The sequence below is a fragment of the Sapajus apella genome, unplaced genomic scaffold (genome assembly GCF_009761245.1).
Source record: "Sapajus apella isolate SASKATOON/1434 unplaced genomic scaffold, GSC_monkey_1.0 scaffold57, whole genome shotgun sequence".
Taxonomy (NCBI): Eukaryota; Metazoa; Chordata; class Mammalia; order Primates; family Cebidae; genus Sapajus; species Sapajus apella.
This window is the reverse complement of record NW_022436997.1, coordinates 12,707,011-12,726,670: the sequence shown is the minus strand read 5'-3', so window position 1 is coordinate 12,726,670 and position 19,660 is coordinate 12,707,011. Positions and strand designations below refer to the sequence as shown.

Genomic DNA, 19,660 nt, shown 5'->3' with positions numbered 1-19,660 from the left:
GAATTCCTGGGTATGTCCCTACCAGCTGCTGGAGGCTTTTTCCTCCAGGGACCCCCTACTAGTTAGTTCCCTTGGCAGTACTGGATGACTCTGCAAAATATTGAAACAAGGTATTGAAAAATCTCTGAGTTAATGAATTCGATTCAAAAGCAGGACAAGTTGCTCTTGTGTGTACAGCTGGTAACTCTTTTTTCTATCTGTTTGGGCTCATTCTTTGAACCAGCCGTTTTGTTTTACCTTGGGGTATCCTGTTGGAGAGGGGGAACAGTGTTGAACTTGTATCTGATTTCAGAACCAGTTCATTTCCATTTGTCTTTGTTTTTGTGGGTCCTGGGTTATATGTTTAAAAACATGAGAAAGTTCAAATGCATGCCATGTTTTCTGGGATTATAGCTGTTACATATTATGGCTCATTTCTGTGTACATTTTAAACTGATGGGGAAATTATAGGAAAAAAATCAGAGCTCAAATGTTTTAACCTGCAACTACAGAATTAAGTAGTATCTTTTAAAACTCTCTATTAGTCCATTTTGCACTGCTATAAAGAAATACTTAAGTCTGGATAACTTATAAAGAAAACAGGTTTATTTGGCTAGTGGTTTTACATGGTACTGTCTTTTGTAAAGTTTCTGGTGAGGTCTCAGAAAGCTTTTATTCATGGGAGAAGAAGGGGAAGCAGGTGTGTCATATGGTGAGAGAGAGAGGAGGAGGTACCAGGCTCTTAAACAACCAGCTCTTGTGTGAACTAATAGACTGAGAACTCATTACTGTGAGGACAGCACTAAGCAACTTATGAGGGATCCCATGACCCAAACACCTCCCACTAGGCTCCAGCTCCAACAATGGGGATGACAATTCACTGTGAGATATGGAGTGGACAAACATCCAAACCATATCACTTTCTACTTCTCTCTTTCCTTTCTGCCTGCTTTGAATCTCCCATTATTAAGCTACTGGTGTTGAGTTTATACAATTCACTTTTTATATAGCACCACTATTTTGAGGTTACTTGCAAACTTTGTTTCCTTATATAGTTCTGCAAGTTCTAGCTAAAATGTAAACACTGAAAATTCATTTGAAACTGAAGAAAAAAAATAAGTTTTTTTTTTTTTAAATTAAAGTGCCATGAAAACTGTTTTACCCAAAATTTTGCACAACAGCCTTCATCAGATTATCTACTAGGGAAAATAAAGTTTTGCTATATGGACATGTCTAATTTTTTTCAAGAATGATTTGGATCCAGTTATCTTTTATAGGCCAGTGAAAGTACCAAATGTTAGCCACTAGGCCACAGGGTGGCATTTATAGTCCAGGGAGTTTGTGATGCCGTCTTATGCCTAGAATTTTAAGATAAAAACTACTGGATCTTGGCCTATCTGTGGATATATCTGTTTAGATGTGTTTATGTAAATGTACATGCATTATGTGTTATGTCTAGGGTGCAATAAAATTGGTTTATAAGTAAATTAGTAGTCATACATTAAATAAATAAGTTCAAATGCTTTTCAAGTTCATATGAATTTAGTAATCTTTGGTAAATAAGAATGGTTTCAAAATTATTACTAAAATACAAACAGAAATGTCTTGAAATTTTCACCATACATTTTTGGGTTTACTGATTATTTTATATTTGCCTTTGATAGATATTTTAAGATATCAGGATTTGGCATGAGGTTATAAGACTATAAACCCAACCAAAATCAGAATAATCTTTATTTATGTGTGTGGGCGTATTTTTTTTTTAACAAATAAGACTAATACAAGATGGTTTGTTCAATAAAAACAGCTGAATCATCTGAGTTACTGGCAAAATGCTCATGAGTTTATTAAAGTTCTTACTTAGATGAACATTGATGTTCACAAACTTAAAGAATGGTTAACAGGGAAATAACTTTAAATGATGACTAGCTTTGTGTAATATATGTGTTAAGATGTAGTTTAGGTAAACTGTCATAAATGAAAAAATTGACTACATGAAAATAGGATAAATGCTTCTAGGAAACTGTGTAATTAAAATCTTAAAATTACTTTGAATTAAAAAATAGATGCTCATTGGATATCTGAGTCATTTTCAATTAAGAAGGATTATGATATGAGGAAACATGTTTATAAAAATGTTGGAGTGTTTCCATCTATAATATATAAATATCTGACAGATTATTCACTATTTCTTGCTTGCTAGGTTTCCACTAAAATTTAAGGTTACTAAGAGTAAGAATTCTAGTTGACATAATAATTATCTGTATAAAGTGTGTCAAGGTAAGATGTGGGCTTTGATAAGAGAATAAATTATAAAAAATGTAAAGCTGTGTTACTATTGAGAAAAAAATAAATGTATGTGATTTGGAGATTATTTAAAAGTTGTTTCTGAAAGAAGGTAGAAAGGAACTAGCCAGTAGAAGAAAGAAATATGAAGAAAGTTATGCATATGAAGATGTATTTTAGTAGGAAAGCTTAAAAAGAGAATAATTGTGTGTAAGAAAGGAACTCATAGGTAAATTTTGCTCCTAAAATAAAATGACCCGTTATTGGGAAAAGAGGGAAGTATAGGACAAATGCTGTATATGGTTTTGTAAGTTGTAATAAGGCTTATGAAAGAGAATTTATAAAAATAATTTTTGATGTGATTCAGTTAGCTATAATTAAAAGGGAATTACTTATAATAATTCTAAGATTGGTCTTCTATGAGTTTTTTAAGGTACTGATTTTCTGTTTATGAAATTATAAGAATTTTGATTTTTAATTCTATAACCTGTTTCTTTTTGAAAACTTTTCAGATTCATATCTCAGAAGTTCAACTTTTATTGTATCTCACTGCTTTCAGTTTTTTCTCCCCTTGAGAAAGCCTAAGATAATAATTCTCTTCTTCAACTTTTTCATCAGTTTCTGTAACTTTTTCCCTCCAGTTTTAACTGTTGTTATAGACTGATCAGTAAATGTTTTATATAGAAAAGCAATATTTTCCTTGAATATAACTTAATTTTGTACCCAACTTTTCTTGAAATGTCTGAATTTTTCCATGTAACCAGGGAATGTCCCATGTAGTCACTAAGAGTCGTGTATTTCCGTGCTATACTAATAACCTGGGACATACTTTTCCTGTATTTGATTTAATTAAAGTATTTTTTTCATCAAGTTTAATTAAAAGTTTATCTAAATGAGTTTCTCATAAGGAGAAGCAATCACATTGCAGATTTTTGCCTTTTGGTAACTGGCCTAAAAAAAACAAGTTTTTACATTTTATCGAAATAATTTCTATATTATATTTATTGGTTTTTAATTACTTGGGCAAACTGAAATTTAAAAGGCTTAAAGTTTCTATATGTATGGAATTTTCTGTATTGCTTTTTAAAGATTTTTGATTATCGCACTTGGTTAAATAAATATTATTCTGTTTTGTTCAAATAAATATTTTGAGCCCTTTAACTTCTTTGATAAACATTCCCAAAATAAAATCTTAAACTAAGTCTTGGACCTAGACTTATTATTGGAGACTTATCAAAGCTATAAAATTAATCATTTAGAGCTTACAGAATCTTTCTACAACATCCAGTCAGGCAATAAACAAAAGAGATTTAATTGATTCACAGTTGTGCATGGCTGGGGAGGCCTCAGGAAATACAAGTCCTGGTTGAAGGTGAATTGAAAGCAAGGCACATCTTACAGGGTGGCAGAAGAGAGTGCACAGGGGAAACTTCCACTTTTTAAACCACTGGATCTTATAAGAGCTCCCTCACTATAATGAGAACAGTATGGGGGAAACTGTCCACATAATCCAATCAATTCCCACCAGGTCCTTCCTTTGACATATAGAGATTACAATTTGAGACATTTGGGTGGGGATTCAGAGCCAAACCATATCAATACTTATCAAGTGCTATCAAACAATCTTTGTGCTGTTAAGTTACAGGGTTTTGACTCATGGGTACACATATTTCCTCTAAAGAAGGCACTCACTCCTGCCATTATCTGACACCAAACTCAAGTTAAACAAAGCCTCATCTTTAGACTTGGGAAAAGATGATGATCAAAGTAAACTGCTTTCATGAGACACAGGGACAGGCCTCTATTCAAAGAAATTCAGATTCATTTTATAATTTTGCCTAAATATAGAACCTTGATGCTAGATATTTTGAATGTTTAGCTCCTTGTGAGCTTCCATTTCCTGTCATTCTCATGACGAGACAAGGCTTATGACCTTTTTGTTTGAAACGTTGCTAATACTTTCTGTCTTGTTTTATCTCCAGAATTTAAAAACAATTCAATCCCACTAGGCCAATCCCTTTTGCACTGTAAACATACTGCTGTTAAAGTTATGCAACATCAACCGCCTTCTCTCTATGCCCAGAAACATGAAATTTTAAAGGGCCTGTTTTGAGAAATAAAACTAGTTTAGAGTCTCCAAATCAAAGATGGATTCACAGATACCTAAATGGCTGATGGTTCAACACATAAAACTTACAGGTGAATTGATTTTATAACCTTGGTTTTCGGCTTTCTATTTTCAGCTCTTATGTTACTAAAAAAGTTATAATGGTTAATGAGTATCTACCCAACTCCATTCCCATAGATGTCTAGAATTATTAATTAGCTTTAAGTCATTTGGATCTAGTTATCTTTGCCATATGGGTCCCATCAGGGGATAGCATGGAACCAGGGCAAGTAGCCACACTACCCCAGCAATTATATGGAAAAAAATAAAATCTTGGCTAGTGATACTGTATCTGGAATATTTTGAGCAAAAAGAGGGTATGTAAACTAAAAAAGTAAAATCCTATGTCCCTTGCTATTTAAATAAACCTCCCTTAGCCAAGGGAGCCCCAGAAAAAAAACTTAAAAAAACTTAGTTCCCAGCCATAAACTAAGGGATGAGAGGTCAGACATATCATCTTATCCCTCCTCCCTTTTATGGTTTAGAGAAAATAACTCACCAGCTTTAATGATCATTAAACTAACAGAATACACTCTTTGTGGCAATAAGATACCAAATTATAACAGGACATAAGGCAATGCCAGGCAAGAGGTAAGTACTCACCTGAAGGTAAACATGGACCATATATTACCTGTATGTTTTTAAAATATGCATGTGTTAGGCCTGCATTTATAAATATTCATAGATTCTCCTATAACCTGTTAAATATGTATATTTAACCAACCTGATGTCATATCCCCATAGAATCCCCAGTAAAATTGATAGTTGGGAAAAATGTATTGACTTTCTTACTGATGCAAGGGCCACAAATTCTGTAGTTAACACCCATCTGTCCCTGATTCAAAGAAGACTATGATGGTTACATGAATGTCAAGGGAAGCTGTAACTCATTCCTTCCTGAAACTTTTAAGGCATCCCCTTGGAGACCATAACTGACAGAAAAACTGAAAAGGTAAACACTCTAAAAAGAGGCATTGTCAAAGTTTTCAAGGAACTAATTTCACTTGGAATAAGGCATTGTCAGTTGCCCTGCTGTAGATTAGAGTAGTTCCCTGATGTATGCTCAAATTGAGTCTCTTTGAAGCATCATATGATAAGTCATTGCAAGTTTCTGCCCAGCTGGGAGAACTAACTGATGTTCTAAGAGATTTAGCAATTGCCAAATATGTTAACTATAGGCACTGTACTAACTTTTGTTCATGACTTTGCTTCTAGCAGGATCACTCACCCACAGATATGGTCTTACATCCTTTTTGACCAGAAGGGGTCCTCCTAAAGACTTGGGAAGAAAAAGGACCTGAACACTAACTTGCTGCCAAGTCAATGGGACTGTTAGAGGTGCTGCTGAATACTCTCTCATCAGTTAAACTTGATGGAGTAAAGCCATGAGTATATCATACTTGGGTCAGGTGGCACCACCAGAAGACACCCCACCATTCCATAAACCAGGAAAACAGTGGGCATATGAGTCCTTGAAGGACTTAAAGTTACTCTTTCACAAAAGGATAAATGAAATAAAAATGTAAATCCTATGTGTCTTGCTTGTCCTTTGGGGATTTTCATACATTTGGCAAGATAACTATTCAGTTAGGATTTCTCATTCTATTGTCAGTTCCACTAACATATCCCCCACTGCTGGATGTGTCATCCTAAACCTTGTTCAGTACATGACTACACTACTCTGATCCTATAGTTGTTGTTGTATATAGGGAATATAGGGAACAACTATATGCTGTATATTGGGAAGCATGTACCCAGACGTCCCATGCTTCTTTCTTACTCAGCTTCTCATTAGACATTATATGCAAATTGATAATGGGAACCCACATGACTACAAAAGGAATATTTCCTTAGCCAGGTCAAATAGTTTTATTCCACAGTCATCCCTCATCAGCCCCATCCAACAAATATTACCCAGGTGGGAGACAACATCCCATTGTCCTCAATCCCACAAGATTTTGGAATGAGCCTTTGAGAGTGGGAAATTGTAGCTGTGAAAGGCCTAGCATGACTAACTCCATTTTGCTCCTAAACCCATCACCCCTCTTGTGGTGATATCTTTTATGTTAGCTGCTTTTGCTTATCTCTGCATGTAGGCCAAGCTAACTATGAGAGGAATTTAGTATATAGTTTAAAGCAAGTATGATAACAGTTCTTTACCAAAACGAACCCTAGAGAAGATAAAAATAGTGTACCCACACATAACAATGTTATGTTGAATATTTGTGGGAGAGTCTTGACCTGAACAAAGTTGGGGCATTCCATGGCCTCCCCAGACCCATGCTGGCACCTAGATATCTGTGGTCATTGGTCACCTCTAGACTCCAACCTCCTTTCCTCCCTTTCCTTAACATAAAAACAGCCTGAAATGTTTACTGACTTAAGATGGTTATTTAGGACAATAGTCCATCATGTTCTTAGTTTGCTAGCTCTCCAAAATAAAGTCACTGATGTTGCTCCAACTCCTTGTCTCTCAATTTACTGGTTGTTGTGTGGTGATCAGAAAGAGTTTGGATTCAGTCACAAGACTTCAAACCCAAACAAGTCCTACTAGTGTTATAATCTGGGCCATCTAAAATGACCAATATATAGGAAATTTCTCATAATTAATGTATGTGTTACATCCTCTGATGATAATTTGTCATTTAATTTTTAATGTAATTTGCAAATCTTTAGTATTGTATCTGTTGAATAACAATTTTTTTTCTTCAAAGTATTCTAGAACTTAAAAAAATTTTATGTGAAATTGAAAAGTGTTATGTAGATAAAGCAGGCTTAAATATGGTTTTCATCAAAAGTATAGAAGAAAAAAGATATTTTCCTTTCCATACCCTTAGTATTCCAAATGAACAGAAAATACTGTTTTTTCTATCTTTCTAATCAATGCCCCAGACATTCTCACACACAAAAAACACGGTTTATTTATTAGAAATTCTTTTATCTCTTCTGTGGTATATAATTATGTTTATAAAAATGCTATAAAAGCAAATAGTAACATGTATTTTAAGAAAAAATAAAGACTTTCATTGCACATAATTTAGTTCTTTAGTTTTAAGATTACTATAAATTAAAAGACCTTGAAAGAAATCGTCTCCTGAAGATAAAAAAAAAATCTAAAAAGATCACCAACACAGTTATATTTTAACAATAAGGAATTTTTCGCAAAGCAGTAATCTAAAGATGATATGTATGTTACAGTCTATTACCTATAAAGATATTACAGCTGTAATAAAAGTTCAGAACAAATATCTTTATTGTTAAACTTTTAGAAGCACAATGCAGGTACATATTTTTTTTATAGGAGTTAACCACTAGCTACTACATAATCCTATTAATGTGGTGATGTTGAAAGATCAAGGCTAGCATCTGCATAATGGCTGTCTAGAGTATGATTTTGCGCAGGATGAAGAGCTACATTATTTTATCTGCAATTTAGTCAAATCTGTGACACATAAAGAGGCTTTATAAAGGATTTAATTCATGTCTGGTACTTAACAATTCTCCTTTGGTAAAAGGCTACATATTTATTTTGTCTATATAATATGTATATATTATTGGTCAATGCTAAAATAAACTTATAGATGTTAATACTGCTTTGACTGTAACATTTTATTTCAAGTCAAATATAAATAATACATGCCACTTTAAAAGACAAATTAAGGAAACAAACTTTCTTTTCATTTGTTATAAACTTTCCCAGAATATAAGACTCAGCTACAATTTATGTTAAAACTATGGTTAGATTTATCGTCACAAATGGTTTTATGGGCATGTCAGGAAAACAGATCTGGCACTTCAGAAGTGTCCTCTCAGGTATTATGTATTTTTCATTAAAGTCAGTTACCCGACATTGGAGTTCTCACTACTGACTTAAAAAAATAGGCTGAACTGAGAAACAGAACTTTGAAAAATACAATTGATGTCTTACAAAAACCTAGCCATCAGAGTAAATTTTCATCTTTGCACAATTTCTTTTCGAGCAAGTAAAAAAACTTGGACTAATGATGCTATTTCAACACCGACATTAGGATGTAATCATAGATGGTTTTGAAATTAGAAACAGGTGTGCCAACATGGTTGGGTGAGCAGAATGAAGAACTATCCCTTCCTAATATCATTCTACATAATGGATTTCTTTGTAGCTACTTTTGATGAGCATTATGTTCAATCATATAGTAAACATAATTCCATCTGGATTATATATCTTGAAGGAGTCATAAAATTGGGATCTTAATTCCTACATGTTGAGATAAAAGCTTATAGGTTATTATAATTTAATTTAAACTTGGTGTAAAGATTGCCCATCTGTTTTAGTATTTCAAGCATATTAATTATGAAATAGTCAAACTAAGGTAATTAGAAAAGCCATCAATATGGTGATGCCTGAGTGATAATGCTTTTATACTAATGTGAAGTTAAATTCTAAGAGGAACATGCATAGATAACATGAAATAATCTAAAAATAAATAATCTAGTGATGGATTTAAAACAAATTGCTTAAGCCAGAATATGTGTGGGTGTTATATGTCAAATACATGAAGAAAATACTATGCTCTTTGTTAATATTCCCTTGTTTAACAGTACTGTTATATTACTTTTGATTTAGCCCTATAAAGTGTTCTGATTTACCATATTGACTATGGGTGTAGGCATACAATAGGAAGAGAAATATCACTGTTGGCATATTTCTTTATAAATTAAATATAAAATTTATAATTTTATTTTCATTAATTAAGAAAGATTTGTTATTTTAGAAGTTGTTAACTTTTAGGTGTTCTCTATTGAAATTTCTCAAAAATATGCACATATTCACCTATCAATGTTATTTAACACTACTTGAATTTGGAAAGTAGTGGTTTTATCATCCTTAAGATATTGACATATATTACTCTACCTCATAGTAAATTTTGGTAGAAATGTATATCTAAGCTTCTATTTTCCTTCCATTTTTATTCTCTAAGAATCTTTTACTTTAGCTGCATTATTTCCCTGCAATGTCTCATCTGTTGTTTATGACTTTATCTACCACTTCTTTACCAATGACTTCCAAATCTAAAATTGCAATTAAGACCTTTTCCTAAGTCCACATTTCCAAGTGGTTACTGGACATAACAACTTGCATATTCCACAGTGACTTCCTAGGCAGTATGTCCAAACCTATGCACTTGAACTTCTGATGCAATAACTTCTCCAGCCATATTTTGCTATTTCCTGAATCCCTGATCCTGATTAACAATGCTTTCTTCTATCCAGTTTCCTGACCTAGAGACTCAGGAGAATCATATTCAACAATACTCCTTTTTATTATCTCATATCTGTAGCCCAGGACCAAGTCTTATACAGTCTAATATTGTTTATGAATAAAAACTTAATATTCTGTTGGATGCCTTCTAGTTACTAGGCTAGACATTCAGCTGGGTACTGGGAATATATCAACAGAAAAAATAAACATGATCTCTACCACCATGGGATTTCCAGGGTTGTGGAGGAAGGATAGGCAAGAGGAAGAATAGAATATATAAGAAATAAAAATAATTTCATGCAGTGGTAACCATGAATAATGAAACAAAATTGGATGATGTAAACTAATGATTAGGGATGGATGTTCAAGAGGGAAGATCTTTCTGAGAAAAACATGTAAATTAATAAGTCATCAAAAGAATGATTTTAAAAAGGCAGTCATGTGAAGATAATAGGGAAAGTGTGTGTGTGTGTGTGTGTGTATGTGTTCACATGTGTGTGTTCACAATGCACAGAAATACATCCTACATTTGCTATGAAACTTTCTTTGTATCCAGAGATCTCTGAGTATGCTCTTGAGGATGCAGTTTAATAGTTCCATGTTTAGACTAGAACTTCTCTGAATAACATGAAATTACAACACCATTTTTTTTTTTGGCACACTGAATATTCTTAATTTACTGCCCCAAACATACTCTCTAACACTGTTTTCTTGGGGTATACCGACTGTGAATTTAAGTAAGCTGGGCTTACCTGCTCTCTGGCCACTAACCCTAGTTAAACACACTGACAAGAGTTTAGTGGTTGAGAAATGACAGTGCTAGGCCTATTTACTTCCCAGTATCCTTTCCTGCTGTGTCATGGTTGGGCAGCTGGCTGTGTTTCTCCACAGCACAACCTGAATCCTGTCAGATATCCCCTCTCCCAGCGCCTCAGTTCCCTCCCATTGCTCCTCCTGGCTCTCAGTGGTGACGGTTTCTCTCTCTTGATAGTCCTGTGTGCTTCATCATCTCATCTTGATTTTCTTAACCCATCCCATGCCTATGTAAATAGTCCCTTTATTAGATACTCTTCAATTATTTATTTTGAATATGTTATTAATATCTCCCTCCTTCTGAGACCCAGAATGAAGGTGTTGTTCACTATTGAGCCAACTGGTGAGCAGTGAGTATATTTTCCAAATTTTTGTTCCTTCATTATTAAAACTCATTTTGGAAGGTTTGGTGTTGTTTGCCTGGTATTCTGAGCCACTACTACTAATTCTTCCCAAATTTTCTCGCAAAAGTATACACACCTCTTGGAATATTTTCATGTTGTCAAATCTATTAGGTGTTCTGTCACTTAATATGTCCCTGTACACCTGTCTCCTGGAGACTTCTTATTCTAATCTGGAAAGACTGTTCTCCAGGCCTGCCACAAAGCGTCATTCCTTAACCTCCTTTTCCTTCTGTCTCTTTCTTCTCTGATCTAATTTGGCTGACTAGGAATTTTATTTAAATTTTGCAGGATTTGCACCCATAATTTTTAGTGTTTGGGACAGTTTTTGCTGGCTGACATCCTTTGGCTTTCTGATTCTTCATATGTGTGCCTTCCCCCTACCACCCACCCTCTGCAGTGTTTAAGATTTTGCCTTTATTTCATGTGTTCCAGAACTTTCACAACAATATGACTGCCATGGTCTTTTTGTTGTTGTTGTTGTTGTTGTTGTTTGCATTTACTATCCCGGTAATTTTATGTGCTTTTTCAGTCTGGCAATACACATTCTTCATTTCAGAGAAATGTTTCTCTCTCTCTCTCTCTCTCTCTCTCTCTCTCATACACATTCTTGATTTCAGAGAAATGTTCTCTCTCTGTCTCTCTTTGTGTTTGGGTAATGTCTTTCCCTTTGCTTTTTCTCTTTCTCTAACTAACTCTCATTAGCTAGAAGTTCCCCCTCCTAAATTGACCCTCTACAATATCTTTTCTACCTTTCCACTTTCTATTTTTTTAAGAAAAAAACTTATGATTTAACAAATGATCTTCCACTTATTTAAAAAATTCTATCATATACAACATATATTTTTAAACCCCAAAGAGTTCTTTTTTGTTAATTGTTCTTTTTCCATACATTTGTTTTTTACTTCAAGGATGAAATACAATTATGCTTCAACTTTCTGAGGATATAAATTATGTTTTGCTTTAAAATTTCCTTCTGTACGATGTCTTGCTTCTGATATTTGAGTTCCAGGACTATAATCTCCCCCATCCAGCTTCTTCGTTTTGAGGGGAACAATTCTAGCCTTTTGAATGGAGGACTTAATCAGGCTGTCTCCATACTTGAGGCTAAAAACTGAAAAAAGGCCTGTAGCAGAGGTGTATAGCTTTCAGTTTGAGTAATGTAATTTCTTCTGCCCATTTTTAGCACATTTTTCTGCTATTACTGTTTCTGGTATCCTGAGTCTGGAACTTTTTGCTTCTATTTCACTGCAGAACAAACCCTCCATTCCCTACTTTGTCAGGAAAAGAATGTCTCCTGGCAATACCGAATTGGGTATGGGACCTGGGTCTAACAACCTGTTAGATACACTTTAGTCGATTCTCCTATTTTCATATGTGTATAAATCTATTTTATATAATATGTTGTGCCTTCAGTTCTTAGACTTTCCAGTGTCTACAGAGATTGAGTAGCTTCTTATTGGTGTCACCCTATAGTCAGAGGACAGATTTTCATTTTCCAAAAATGAGTTGGAATATCTCATCCTTTCTGAGTCCTTTCTCATTTTCTATCTCTTTGTAAATCTAAATATTATATATCCACTTACAGTCATTTTGGTAGCATTTTGGAAGGAAGTACAGATAAATGCAAGGATTCAGTTTTCCACATCAAAAGGCATGGACATTTTAAAACTTTAATATATGTATTAAATTATAGTTAGGACAAATTTTGTAATATAATACAGAATTGGAACAGTTAAATGAAGCTTTTACTTGTACCTTGAAATTTCAGCTTAGTGACATTTGAAATGCTTTTAAAATGTGAGATGGTAAACTCCATCTGAAATCTTTGATAGAACAAGATCATCTAAAATATGTAAACAGAAAGATTGCATTTTTTTCTATCATGATGGAAACATAACTCATTAAACCTTTTAATATGGGTTAAAAGTGTTGAGAAATAACACGTGCTAAACTTACCTCATTTTCTTTGTGATGGGACTGACTATTATGAAGGTGGGTCATTGTGATTTTCTAGAAGTAGAACAAAGCATTTGATAAAATAGAAAAGTGTGCACTGAAATATAGTACTATTAGGATGGTTCACATCTAACAGAATAACCATATCCAAACACTGAAGAATGGATTAATCTAACTAGAAAAAATGTTTTGTATGTCATGTCATAGGCCTAAGCCCTAACCCCTTTGTTACTCAATATTTAAATTAATGAGACAGATAATATATTTGTAGAGTACTGAACAATTGTGTGTTAAGAAGAGACAGAGATATGAAGAGGGAAGGGAAAGACTAAACAACATGTAAAGTTAACAGAAAGAGACTTTGAACAATTTCATTACAGGCTGATATTTCCCAAGATGAATTTAATAGGCCTAAAAGTATAGCCTAACACTTGAGTATAAAAGTTTACCTATACACATAAAGTCAGTAATAAATAGCCTAGCTTTAGTATCCTTAAAAAATAGAGATATAATGAAATAAAACATTTATTTAAATACTTACTGAACACATATAATGAGCAAGACACTAGTTTTGATGAATAATAGAGAAAAAATTCATGCTTCCAGTGAGCTTTCATGTTAGCAGGGAAAACAGACAACAACTTTGCAATTAATTATAATTGATTTTAGTCTAACAAGAGTCATGATTGCATACATCTAATGCATAGATGAATTAGGCAAAATATATATGTCATCTTAGGTCACATCAATAAAAGTATATCATACCTAGTAGAAGAGAGTATATTAATTGAACATTTTCTCTACGTCAGAAACTATGCTAATGGTCAGCTTATCTGAATCCACACAACATCCCTATCAATATTAAACTCTTATTTCATAGATTGATAAACAAAGGAACAAAAGACTGCTGAGTGACTTATCCTGGGTCACACAGCTATATGCATAGAAACTGAAATCTAAACCTGTGAACTTGCACTCCAGAGTTTGAGGGCTTCACTACTCTGCTATTCTGAGCAAGTCAAAGGCTTCTCGGGTGCCATACTGTGAGACACACAATGAACTAAACCTGTGTACGTGAAACAGCCATGTTCCTGGAAGATCTCAAAGCTTAATAATGTGAATAAACGAATCACCATTACCCTTTGAGGTTTTTAACTAGCAAAGAGAAGACAAAGGGGTAATGGTCATACGTTTATTCTACATATATTTATGTAATCCCACTGTGTGCTTGGTAACGTCCCAGTGTAGAGAATAAACATAACACAAAATGTCTTTTCTCAGAGGCTTGTCGTCTAGTGCAGAAGTAAATGTTTATTTACAAAGTAAATATTTAAAATGTGCATTTTATAGGACAGTAAATAGAACCGAAAAGAAATAAAAAGCATGAAAGGAGGATATAAAATTTTGGGGAGAAGGATTTGGCATTTTAAATGGGGTGGCCAGGAAAGACCACACTGAAAAGGTGGTTTTTTAGTAAAAAAGGAAGTGAAGGAGCAAGCCACTTGAATGCTGGGGCAGGGATAGCATTCTCAGTGGAAGGAACAAGTGCAAAGGCCCTGAGACAGGATCAGAGCCACTGTGTCAAAACACTGCAAGGATGCCTGTGTGGTAGGGGATAATAGGAGAGAAGGTGAGAGAGGTGACACAAAGCAAGTCTAAGTGCAGTCTTTTAGAGCCTAGTAAAGACTTTGATGTTTTCTCTGAACAGGATGGAAAGCTACTGGAAGGCTTCAATCAAACAGTGACATAAACTGACATGTTTTAACAAGATCATTCTGGCTGCATATAAAGAACAGACTAAATGAGGGATAAGAGCAAGAGGAAGAGGAGGATGGCTAAGAAGTCATGTAATAATTCAGATGAGCCATGACAGTAGCCTGGAAAAGGACAAGGGGTGGGACTAGCGTGGGCAGATTGAATTCTGGACATATTTTGTGGTAGTGTCAAAGGATTGATATGTGAAAGGAAGGGGGAGTTGATGATAACCCCAAGGATTTTAGCCATGCCACCTGTAAGAATGAAGGACATTAACTGGGCTGGGTTTGATATTGTGGTCTGTTTTGTACACATTACATTCACTCCATTTAACATTCATCCAAGAGCACATGCCGAGAAAGTAGTTGGATATGTGGATCTGGAGTTCAGGGAGAAGTCCTGGCTGGGCATATCAATTTGTGAGTCATCACATTACACATGGTATTGAAAGTGGTGAGACGACAGGAGAAAAGAGAAGAGATCTAAAGCCTGGAGCACTCTAAATTTTAGAATTAGAGGACAAGGATAAACCAGCATAGGCGAGTAAGATGGAGCTGCAAGGAAATAGGAAGATAATTCATATGTTGTTTTAAAAGTAAATTGCAGCATAAATCCTCAAGGAGGACAAAGTAATAAACTGTGGCAAATGCCCCTGATAGTGCAAGTAAGACAAGAACTAAGAAACAGACTATAGGATATAGAAATGTGGAAGTCATCACTGGATTTTTAAGGGACTAACTTTGGTGATGGATGGTAGCAAAACCTGACTGGGTGCAGGATGAAATCAAAGGAGAGAATTAGGGAGCAGTCACTTAAGACAATATTTTTAAGGACTACAGTTGTAAAGGGAAAGAGAAGTGTGGAAACTAAGGGAAGGTGGAAATATATATTTTTTAAATTTTTGCTTTTTGGTTTGTTTGCTTTCCTTTGGTTGTGGTGGAAGAAGAATAGTATGTATGCACGCTGATGGGAAGAATCCAGTGTAAAGAGGAAAAATGGTCCTAGAGGAGAGAGAGCAGGGAGAATTTCTGGAACAGGCAAGAGGTAACGGGTTGTAGTATATAAGGAGAGGGACTGCTCTGCTAGAGGCATGAAGTGCTCATCCTTAATGTGTGGAGATGGAGACATATATGGCTTCTAATAATGTATTTAAATATATGAAGAACTGTCTTATGAAAGAGGAGATAGACTTATTTTGTGTCATAAAATAGCGTAGAATATAGCAAAAGGGTGGATATTACAGGACAATAGAAACAAAGAAATTTCAATAAAGGATGTTTGGAATTAGCAGAGCTCTCCTTGAAGTTCTCTCTCCTGGGAACCAGCTAACAAAGTCAATTTCTCCTTGATGCTTTCTCTGAGTCATGCAATGGGTTATATGTGATGTATACATGATTTCACTTAGTTTTCACAATTCTATGATATAAAAATGATTCCCAAATTGCAAAGGAGGAATCAGAGTCACATGGATTGAGTTCCAGCGTTATCCAGTACAGAGTAGCACAGCAGTGGGGGAGGTGTCTAAATGACTCCTAAAGCTATGGTCTTTCTTTTTTTTTTTTTTTGAGACGGAGTTTCACTCTTGTTGCCCAGGCTGGGGTGCAATGGTGCGATCTCGGCTCACCGCAACCTCTGCCTCCTGGGTTCAGGCAATTCTCCTGCCTCAACCTCCTGAGTAGCTAGGATTACAGGCACACGCCATCATGCCCAGCTAATGTTTTATATTTTTAGTAGAGACAGGGTTTCACCATGTTGACCAGGATGGTCTCAATCTCTTGACCTTGTGATCCACCCGCCTTGGCCTCCCAAAGTGCTGGGATTACAGGCTTGAGCCACTGTGCCCAGCAAAGCTATGGTCTTTCTAACAACAATAAGTGACTGCACTTTGAAGGTGAATGATGCGGTAGAGTAAGATTAGCTCTTTTCAGGGAGAGTGAAAGAGTGATACAGTAAACATTTTTCAATTTTTTTGTACGCTTCTATTTTCTGATTGGGGAATGTTAGTGTCAGTTTCCTGCCCTATTCCAAGCTCTAGAATATTTCCCTATGTTTCATGAGTTCTAAATAAATGATTAAATGCATCTTTCATATTCCATGTAATGGCTTGATATAGGAAGCACTTAATATTTGTGCACTCCTATTTGACTTGAAGATAACAAGCAGGTAACTCTTTAGCCTCCAGGGTTGCAATTCCGGCCTTTCTCCATCAGGTACCGGCTGCTCATCAGGGAATAACCTTTAACAGGCTTACTCTGTCATAGTCATCTGGGAACTCTTTTATAGGTGGCTAGGATAGGTTAAAGGAAAATGTATCCAAAGCAACTCTTACTCAGTGTACAACAGGTATAAATTAATTCTGTTAGGCAATCAAGAAACTAAATGGCAAAAATGAAAAAAAAGTCTGATTATATATTTTTAATATCCAATACTTTTTTATTTTAATGTAAAGTGTGTGCCAATATTCAAATTAAACATGTCCAATTTTCATATCTGTTTTCCCAGTAAACAAAACTTCATATAATAATTGCTAAATATAAAGATTCTTTAGGCATGCCTAGTACTAAATGTATCTATTTTTAGGTATAACTTCAGATGTTTATATGCAAACATTCAAACTTGCTTTTAAATCTTCTAAAATTTGCTATTTGTCCTAAAGTATAGTTTCAAGTACAAACATTCAGTTCGAGAGGATAGTGTATTTTTATTCTAAAATAGCCATTAAAATAAAATAAAATCAATCAAAGAGAAAAACAATGGAACTACATAGACTATTTCTCCATGAATTCAGTATTATCTTTACTTGAAAACTTCTCTTTGATGGGATTTGTTCTGTTTATTTTAGCCCAGTCACTATGCAGAATGCTGGATTTACTGATAAGCATTTTTTTCATTTTAGTACAACTATCAGAAAAGTGATTAATAATTTTTAATTATCAGAAGCCCAGATTATGCAAAGGAAGTATAACTTTCTTTCCTCCTCCTTTGCCTTTTGTGAACTCTTGCAAAAGAAATGATGGGGCACAGGTGTGTGTGTAGATATGTGAACTGTGGGTAAGTATGCTGTAATACTGGTCAGCAGCTTGTGCAGAGTTACAGTAAAATTTGGGCCCAGCACTACCCCTTCCTTTTATCCTGGTGTGTTTGGGTGGATGAAAGGGTCCAGTTCTATCTGCCCTGAAGAATACATATAAATGGGATAATATTCATTTCTATAAAGCTTTTCGAGTAAAATGCTATATAGGTAGTGTATATAAAACAAAATCAAACATGATCATCTTAAACTCTTTCTATAGAAGGCTAATTTTAATTTATTTATTTATTAATTATTATTTTGAGACAGAGCCTTCCTCTGTCACCAGGCTGGAGTGCAGTGGTGTGATCTTGGCTCACTGCAACCTCTGCCTCCCGGGTTCAAATGATTCTCCTGCCTCAGCCTCTGGAGTTGCTGAGACTACAGGCGCACACCACCATGTCCAGCTAATTCTTTTTTTTTTTTGAGTCGGAGTTTCGCTCTTGTTACCCAGGCTGGAATGCAATGGCGCAGTCTCGGCTCACCGCAACCTCCGCCTCCTGGGTTCAGGCAATTCTCCTGCCTCAGCCTCCTGAGTAGCTGGGATTACAGGCATGTGCCACTATGCCCAGCTAATTTTTTGTATTTTTAGTAGAGACGGGGTTTCACCATTTTGACCAGGATGGTCTCGATCTCTTGACCTCGTGATCCACCCTCCACAGCCTCCCAAGGTGTTGGGATTACAGCAGCTAATTCTTGTATTTGTAGTAGAGATATCATGTTGGCCAGGATGGTCTTGATCTCTTGACCTCATGATGCTTCTGCCTTGGCTTCCCAAAGTGCTGAGATTACAGATGTGAGCCACTGTGCTTGGCCAATTAATTAATTCTTTTAAGACAGGGTCTCACTGTTGCCCTTGTTGGAGTGCAGTGGTGCCATCCTAGCTCACTGCAAGCTCAAATTCCTGGGCTCAACAATCCTCCCTCCTCAGCCTCTCCAGTAGCTGGGACTACAGTTGCATGCCACTATGTCTAGCTATTTTTTATTTGATTTTAATGTTTAGTAGAGTTGAGGTCTTGCTATTTTGCCCAGTCTGGTCTCAAACTCCTGGTTCAAGCAACCCTTCCACCTCAGCCCCCCAAGGTGCTGGGATTATAGGCGTAAGGCACTGCACCCAGCCAGAAGGCTAATTTTTAAATAAGAACCTTGTTCTAAAATACATACCTTTTTGGGATTGCTTACTGAAGCTGTCTTTTCCTTACTGGATTTTCTCACTCCTGCCTCACCTGCTTTAAACACATTTTATGGGCTGTGGGTTTTTAGAACACTTAATCCCCGGCATTCTTCATTTTAAATGGTTTTATTTTATTGTTGTTGTTGTTCAAACATCTTATTCTTTTATTTATTTTTATGTATTTTATTTTGCACAATACTGGAGCAGTGTTTTTTTAGGACTTGTTGAAGTAGGTTTAGGGACTCTGGCCCCATTTTAAAATTAAACGTATCTTTGCTATGGCAAAACATGAATACTGTGTTTACCTGTTAATATTTTGGACCCAAAGGCTTATCTTCCCTTGGGACTTGTCAGGAATGACAGACAGCTCAGTTCAAAACGAATACTGATAGACTCATGCCAAGAGGAAAATAAACCAGCTCAATTGTTCATCTTTCATTTTCTACACTGAGCAAGGCTGCTGGTTTCAAAGCAGCTCATAGGAATCACACAAAATACTGAAATTTTAAAAAGGAAGTAAATCTTCATTCAGTGGTTGGTTAAAGACGAGGTTCATCATTCAGCATGAGTTGGACTTATATTCATATACTCTTACTTATGTATATTCATATATTATTAATATATTCTTACTGACATATATTTATAATATATAGCAAGTATCCTCTCAAGGGCAAAACTACACATTCACCCACGCTAAGATCTAGAAAAGGTAAGTATCAAATTTAAGTAGCATTCTTATTCCTATTCTTTTATCATAATTTTCTATTCTACTAAATAAATATGTAAAGGAAGCAGTATCTGTGCATTTGTGCCA

General features: G+C 35.2%; 1 protein-coding gene across 14 annotated transcripts in view; it reads right to left on the bottom strand.

Moving 5' to 3' along the window:
• The window catches only part of NOL4 (nucleolar protein 4), a 371,002-nt gene that overhangs the window by 36,393 nt on the left and 314,949 nt on the right, over positions 1-19,660 (bottom strand). The window lies entirely within an intron of this gene.